Source organism: Xenopus laevis, chromosome 5L (genome assembly GCF_017654675.1).
Source record: "Xenopus laevis strain J_2021 chromosome 5L, Xenopus_laevis_v10.1, whole genome shotgun sequence".
In the NCBI taxonomy this organism is placed as follows: domain Eukaryota; kingdom Metazoa; phylum Chordata; class Amphibia; order Anura; family Pipidae; genus Xenopus; species Xenopus laevis.
The window spans coordinates 83017462-83024961 of record NC_054379.1 but is presented as its reverse complement, the minus strand read 5'-3'; the positions used below and the strand labels follow the sequence as shown (position 1 = coordinate 83024961).

The 7500-nt window shown below is 36.7% G+C and overlaps 1 protein-coding gene across 1 annotated transcript in view; it reads right to left on the bottom strand.

Annotated features, from left to right (window-relative positions):
* The window catches only part of atg5.L (autophagy related 5 L homeolog), a gene marked incomplete in the record, with an annotated part of 95007 nt that overhangs the window by 6008 nt on the left and 81499 nt on the right, over positions 1–7500 (bottom strand).

Here is a 7500-nt window from a genome sequence, read left to right as displayed (position 1 = left end):
TAAATTATAATCATAGCACAAGGCATAGGATTTCCTGCGTGTTTTAACCTGCTCATCAACAACAGAAAAACCAAGGCCCAATATACCCAACTGTTCTCTCACCCCATGTTCAAAACTGCCGGATACCCATTCCACTCTCTACCCTCTGTGAACAATTTACTATTTTCTCTCCCCTATTTGCAAGGTACCTGGTTTTTGCTCTAGACCATGCGTGCTTCCTGTTTTTTCTGCCACAGCTTTTAAAGGGGAACTCCGGCTTCCAAACCAAAATCTGATAAAGAGGCCCACACAGAAACCCCTAATATAACTATCATAGTTGCCTGTTTCTTCAAAAAGTATAAATAAATGCAATTGTCTATGCTGAAATCCAGCTGTTTAACAGTTCTTCTCTTTCTGCATCATTTGAAATCCTGGCAGGGAAGGAGGGACTAAAACACTGATGTTAAAAATTGTAACAACTTCTCCACAGCTTACAGACAGGAACTACATAACCCACAATGCATTGTACTGGAATGCTCCATTCCTTATTGAAATCACGTGTGCAAGGGAATTGTGGGGTTTGGAGGATGCAGGCTAAGGACTGATGGCTGCTGATACAAAGTAACAGTAGTCAGCCAGCTCAGCTGAGTAGTCAGACAGATCAGCAGGAGAGCAGGGGGCTAGGCTTAGGGAACTGTTCCAAACCATTAAAAATCATGAAAAGTCTGCATATTTTTTAATTCATGTATAATGCAAAGTTGCTTGAAATTGTGTTTATTTTTCAAAAAGCTCAAGTTATGTTTGTGTGGAGTTCACCTTTAATCATCCTCCTTGACTGTTCCACATACCTTTCCTGTCCATATCTGACTACAATGAACCTAGTATCCAATGATCAGTATGGAAAGAGTGCTAGGTTAGACCATTGTTTTTTTTTTTACCAAAGACATACATGTCTCATAGTCATCTCCCAAGGTTCATTTAAAAATCATAATTACACAATAACAAGGTGTTTGCAAATATTTATGGGTTTGTACAGACATTTTAAAAAAACAAAACAAAACAATCCTACCCAGAAAAATTGGTGTGCAAACCATAGAAATAAAAAATAATATGTTGTGACTTGCCCTTCTAATAAATCTATAGGATGGGAAAGGTAAGAAAAGTAGAGTGGGCACAAATTGGATGAGTTGGGCGAAAAAGTCCAGAGGCAGCCTCTTTATCACTGCTGCAATGCTGATATGGGGGAAATTATTATTGATTCCCAGTGACATTACCATGGATTATTTCTTTGCTTTTTCTCTTTCTGTTCATTACAAATAATCTTCAGAATGAAAGCATTCTCAAACTGAACAGGACATTCCAGGGCTTGGTATTATTTGGAATGGGCTCAAGATGACTAAAGCATTGTATTCAGAGGGCTTTTGGACTAGATATTCCTGTACAGCCACAATTCCATTTCACCAATGGGAATTTTTATTTCTTAATTATATGAATTAAACCAATGTATGTGAGATAAAAATAAAGATCTTACAACTGAAAGATAGCAAAAGAGACATGGGTGTAGTCTGTCCACAGGAATGTCCATCTTCAAATTGCATTAGAAAAACAGGTTAAAAATTCTAAGCAAACCTAGAAGCAAGAGCTGGCCTAGCTAGAGGTTAGCATCAAACCAGATTTGTTGGTGGTTAGCAGCTACAGTGTTTCTAAAGTACTTATGAGAAAATGTATTTCCTACATTAAAGGAGACAAATTGTTTACAATACAAGAATGTGCCTGTGCACTTTTAATATAGTAGGATTGTGAATAAAAAATGTGTTTCAAGTTGATTAAAAAAATTCCCCCAAAATCCTACTAGCCCCACACTCATCTGTTCCGCTGCCTCATTTCCCAGGCTGTGCACAGCCATCCAACTACTCCTGTATACCTAGTAGGGAGCTACTAGGTATATTAGCTATACCCATCCTCATTTAAAGGAAATGTTTAGTGTGTATAATAAAAAATGGGTCAATAGATAGGCTGTGCAAAATAAGAAAATGTTTTCAATATAGTCAAAAATGTAATCTATAAAGGCTGGTGTGAGCTGATGTCCAACTTAATACCCAGAAACCAACTTCCTGCTTTGCAACTCTCTTATTGTTTACCAGTCAGTAACCAGTGACTTGAGGGGAGGTCATAACTGCTTGCTTTTGCATATGAACTGCATGCTAAGGTCAAAAGCAAACTGATCAATTTTGTCCCATGTGCCCCCCCTTAAAGTTGCTGACTAACTAATGGCTGCAAAGCAGGAAGTAGCCTTCTGGCTATTATGTTAGACATCTGCTCACTCCAGCCTTTATAGCTTACATTTTGGCTAACTAGCTATGTTAGAAACATTTGTTTATTATGCACAGCTACTTGTCATGGCTACAGAATAGACAACAGTGATAATTGGCTTTGCTAAGACACTAAGTGTGTTTTAGTAGAGGTAATTCTCAGTATTGTATATAGCAGGTTATTTTTTTGGCATTTTGTATCCGCAACAAGTAAAAGTCACCATTAAAATGTGCAAAAAAGATATTGTTTTAGAAACACTGATTGTTTTATGGTCCAACTTCTTTCTTCCCTTTCCTGTGGTTGTAATTAAGACTTTTCCAGGAAACTTTCACTTTGTGACAAAATTATTTACTGTAAGTAAAATTCATAATTTATCAGAAATTCCGCATTTCTAGCCTCTCCCTTAAATTGTAGTAAAATACTGTATATCATTTGATTCTTAAAGGGCACCTATTACATCAAAATAGTTCCCTCCACAAGAGAGGCATACTTACAAAGCCAGCACACCTGTTGGGGGAAATAACAGTATTTTTTCAAGAAAACCTCCTTTTTTTTAGCACTATTCCCCCTGCACCAGCAGCCATGTTAGGGCACACACGCACACATAATGAATAAGTGCCCCAGCTCAATTATTATGTGCATGCGTAACATAGGAATGTTTCCCAACCATGCCCTAACATGGTCGCTCACTCCATGGAGCTTCCTCCTGGTGTGGGTGGATATATTATTTACAGTTTTGATGTGATAGGTGCCCTTTAACCAATTGTTTGCTGTACACTTAAGAATAGAATACCAATAAAATGTGTTTTATGTTCCATAAGTGATTATAATAAGTGCCCACCCAAAGCTTTTATCTCTGTTGCCATCTAGGGGATCACCAACCCCCTTCTGCCTCTTCAAACAGGCAGAAATTGGCAACAAATTTAGAGCAACCAGTGCATGTCCTGTCACTTCCACGCTCATTTGCAAACATTTTCAGACAATTGGATTAGCAATATGCAAATAAAGGAGGAATCTTAGAAAAGCATGGTAACACTTGGCGCTGCTTTGTCCTTGTATCCTGTATCTTTCACCACTTCCGATCTCTGTAACTACTCCTAGTGGAGTTTACAGTCCATCTTACATTCACGTGTACTAAGATTTTATCAGAAGACAATCAACCTTTAGCAAGGGAAACTAGAGTAACTGGAAGAAAGCCATGCAAGCATAGCTAGAATATTTAAACTCCTAGCAAATCATACCCTAGCATTACAAAGCAGAAATGTTAACCACTGCACAACTGCATGGTTAAAATGCATATTTGAGGGCTTCACAAATGGACCAATAATATGTCAATTGGTCAAATGATCCTTTTTGCTTAACTCAAATGATGTATTTAATAACCGTTATCAGTTGGTACATTTTCTATATAAAACAACTGACCTAAGGCTAAATAGAAACTTTCTTGTTTTGTGTTGATGTTATGGGAAAGTTACACAAATAGTTTGCAATGCCTTCATGGCTGCTGCCGCAAGACTTTGGATTATTAATGTTTGAATTAGAATTTTTGCCACAATTAAAAAACTTTTTCACTCAGTAACTACCGAATTGGAATTATAACTTGAAACTCAAATGTACAATATTTATTAAAGGGATACTGTCATGGGAAAACATGTTTTTTTCAAAACTCATCAGTTAATAGTGCTACTCCAGCAGAATTCTGCACTGAAATCCAATTCTCAAAAGAGCAAACAGATTTTTTTTTTATATTCAATTTTGAAATCTGACATGGGGCTAGAATTTTTGTCAGTTTCCCAGCTGCCCCAATCATGTGACTTGTGCTTGCACTTTAGGATGTAACTACTTTCTAGCAGGCTGTTCATTCTCCTACTTAATGTAACTGAATCAGTCTTAGAGGGACTTGGCTTTTACTATTGAGTGATTGTTCTTAGATCTACCAGGGAGCCGTTATCTTGTGTTAGGGAGCTGCTATCTGGTTAACTTTCCATTGTTCTTTTGTTAGGCTGCTGGGGGGGAAAGGGTGAGATCACTCCAACTTTCAGTACAGCAGTAAAGAGTGACTGAAGTTTATCAGAGCACAAGTCACATGACTGGGGCAGCTGGGAAACAGACAATATGTCTAGCCCCATGTCAGATTTCAAAATTGAATATAATCAAATCTGTTTGCTCTTTTTAAAAATGGGTTTGAGTGCAGTATTCTGCTGGAGCAGCACTATTAACTGATGTTTTTGAAAAAAACATGTTTTCCCATGACAGTATCCCTTCAAGCTCAAAGTTCGAATGTATGGGAGTGGGCTATGGCAAATTTAAAGTGTTTTCACAATGCCCATTTTTCAAATTTATCAACCTATTAAAATGATAAATAGAGCAAAAACTTGAGGCATTCAAATGTTTTTCAATCAAATTTTTATATTCTGATTTTTTTTAAATAAGCAAAAATTCACACTTTTTAAAAAATAATTGTTTATTGCAGTGCTGCTCCCATGAGCTGAAGTACAGCAGACATTAACAAAAGTACACCAGCTAGAAAGTCCACGGCCAATCTAATGTGTCGAGAGTCGGCTGTTTTCACTTTCCAAAGTTTCATGGTAGCTAGTGAAGAAAGTTGTATTTACAAATGTTTCTGTGATAATCATATCAAGGCAGTGTTCTATGTATGTGATTCACTGTGAATAGCACATCTATTAAGAATAGAGAGTGATCTGACAGATTGTTGGGAGTACAGTATGGCAGATCTTCAAGGTGAGAAGGCTGGATATGTGCCCAGCAGTCAGGTTCTTTTCTCTTTTGACAATGTGTTGCATTTACCCATTTAATTAGTTGCCTGGGGACTCCACAAAGCTTTATTTTGAGATGAGTAATAATGCATTACCTTATCCTTCTCTAAAAAACAATATTTTAATGATCTGTAGGTGCAATTTACCACTTTTCCTTTTTACCCAACCCTCCTTTTTAAAGGTAAATTAAAGCAACAATAAGAATGATACTAGATACAACTAGATACAATGTCCTTACTGCATAGGGTGTATAAAGTCTTTGTAACAGAACATACTGTAGCACTGAAGAGACAAATTACACTAATACATTCATTTGGTCAGGGGCCCATAAACACAGAGTGAAGAGGAAATTGTAGCCTGTCTCATTGCCATATCTGCTGTTGCCTTATTTTTGTGCTAAAAAGATGCACTACAAATCAAAATTTCCATCTGGACAGACTGACTGCAGTCTAGATGGGACTGGAGGACACGACATATCCACTCTGCCACAATTAGGTAGCCCTACACGCAACAACAGAGAGTAAATTCAAAAGTAACCGAATCCCATTTGTAAGTGGTATGGCCAGTTTTAGAATGATATTAAGACTTTAGGTGGGAATAAGGAGACATTTGAAGGAAAATGGTTATAAATCACCAAGATAAAAGTAAACAAATTAAAGATGGCCATATAGAACCATTTTGAGGTATCCTGCCACATGGACTGATTGATTGAAAGAAAATGCATAATCGGACCACATCCATGGATAGCCAAATTGCAATAATTAAAAACATTGCTGATATAATGCAAATTGGCTTTGATCCCAAAGTTAATATGTATGAAAGCATTACCGTCACCACCAACACTTATTTTCTTATTTTTATTATGCCAAACTCCATTTATATTTCAAAATGTAATATATTTCCTAAAATGTATGTTTCTTTAGGAGTTTGAAGCAGACACCATTCCTACAGGCATTTTTTTAATGTGAAATTGCTCATGCATTTTTAGTGTCAGAACCGCTTGAAACAGTGGTTTCTTATCTAAGTCAATGGGACTTAGCGCTAGTGATTTAAGAAACTTCTCTAATAGCTAAACACTCCAGCAGAGACAATGTCCCATATGCCATAGCCCTTACCACATTGAGCTTTCTTATCAACGTGCTAATCAGCTCTTTGAAGGAATCAAGATCCTGCATTGATGTAAACAATGATAAGATCACAGACCACTGTGTATGAATGCATTGTTATAAAAATAGCAAAAACCTCTACCAACAAAGGCAGCCACTGACTTTATGGCAGGTGCCAGTCATAGTATATATGGGGTGGATTGTGGCCAGGAATGAGTACAAAAAAAATATCAGAGTTAAATGCATTTGTAAAGTGAAAAATGTTGTAGACTACTGAGTGGGAACAAAATTGCAAACACATTGTAAGATTTATCAGTATTATTCATTATTCCAGTATTTTGGATATAACTATAGCACCAGAAATGAATGTCTTCTATTGATATTACTAAAAAAATAAATAAAACCTTGACAGTATACTTTGAACTGTTATAGAGCAATGCATTATACCATGGCTAATTCATCATAAGTGTAGTCCAAGAATAAGGGGGGGGGGTGAAGAGAAATACGCCTGCAGCAAAGTTTCTTAAATATACTTTCTAGCCAAAGTTTTAGTCCAAAGAAAGCAACAAACATGAGATTTAAATACAAAATGAAAACAAAACATAGGAATATCTTGCCACAAAATGAAAGGAGGTGATAATATTCAGATCATCAAACAGGGAACATAATAACAGACTTCTTTCATCTGCCAAGGTGGAATATCTTACCTGTTTCACATCTTCAAAGGGAATACTATAATAGCTGACTTTTCATACACATGAATCTGCAGGTAATGGCTGTGGTTTTTAGTTCCCTATTGCTCCACCCTTATAGCCTGTTAATTATTGACAAGAAAAGCCATGACTGATCCCCACCACAGTGCTTTTTTTTCTGTAAGTTTTAATGTATGCTTCATATATTCTTAGTTGTCTGTGGATTTCCTCACACGTTGCCCAAACCAGGTGCATCTCTTTACAATTTTCTTATTTACTATATACGATGCAATTACTACGACAAATGCATTTAAAGGAATCCCATTTCTAAAATACATGTCCTCTGAAAAAGCGAATACAATAGTAAAAAAGAATGCACACACTGTTCCTAAAATTTGCAACCTTTTCCACTCAAACAGTAGCAGAACTGCAACCCCTTCTGGATAATATCTCATATCTATGAACAGGCATCTCATTATAGCAAGATTTCAATACAATGTAATGTGGAGAGAAGGGTAGAGCATATATTTAAGGAAAAATTGGAAGCAGGTTTGGAGCATGCTGATAGTCCAGCTATAAACATTTGGGAGCTCTATTACTCATGGAAGGCACAGGTTGGACAAACAAAAATGA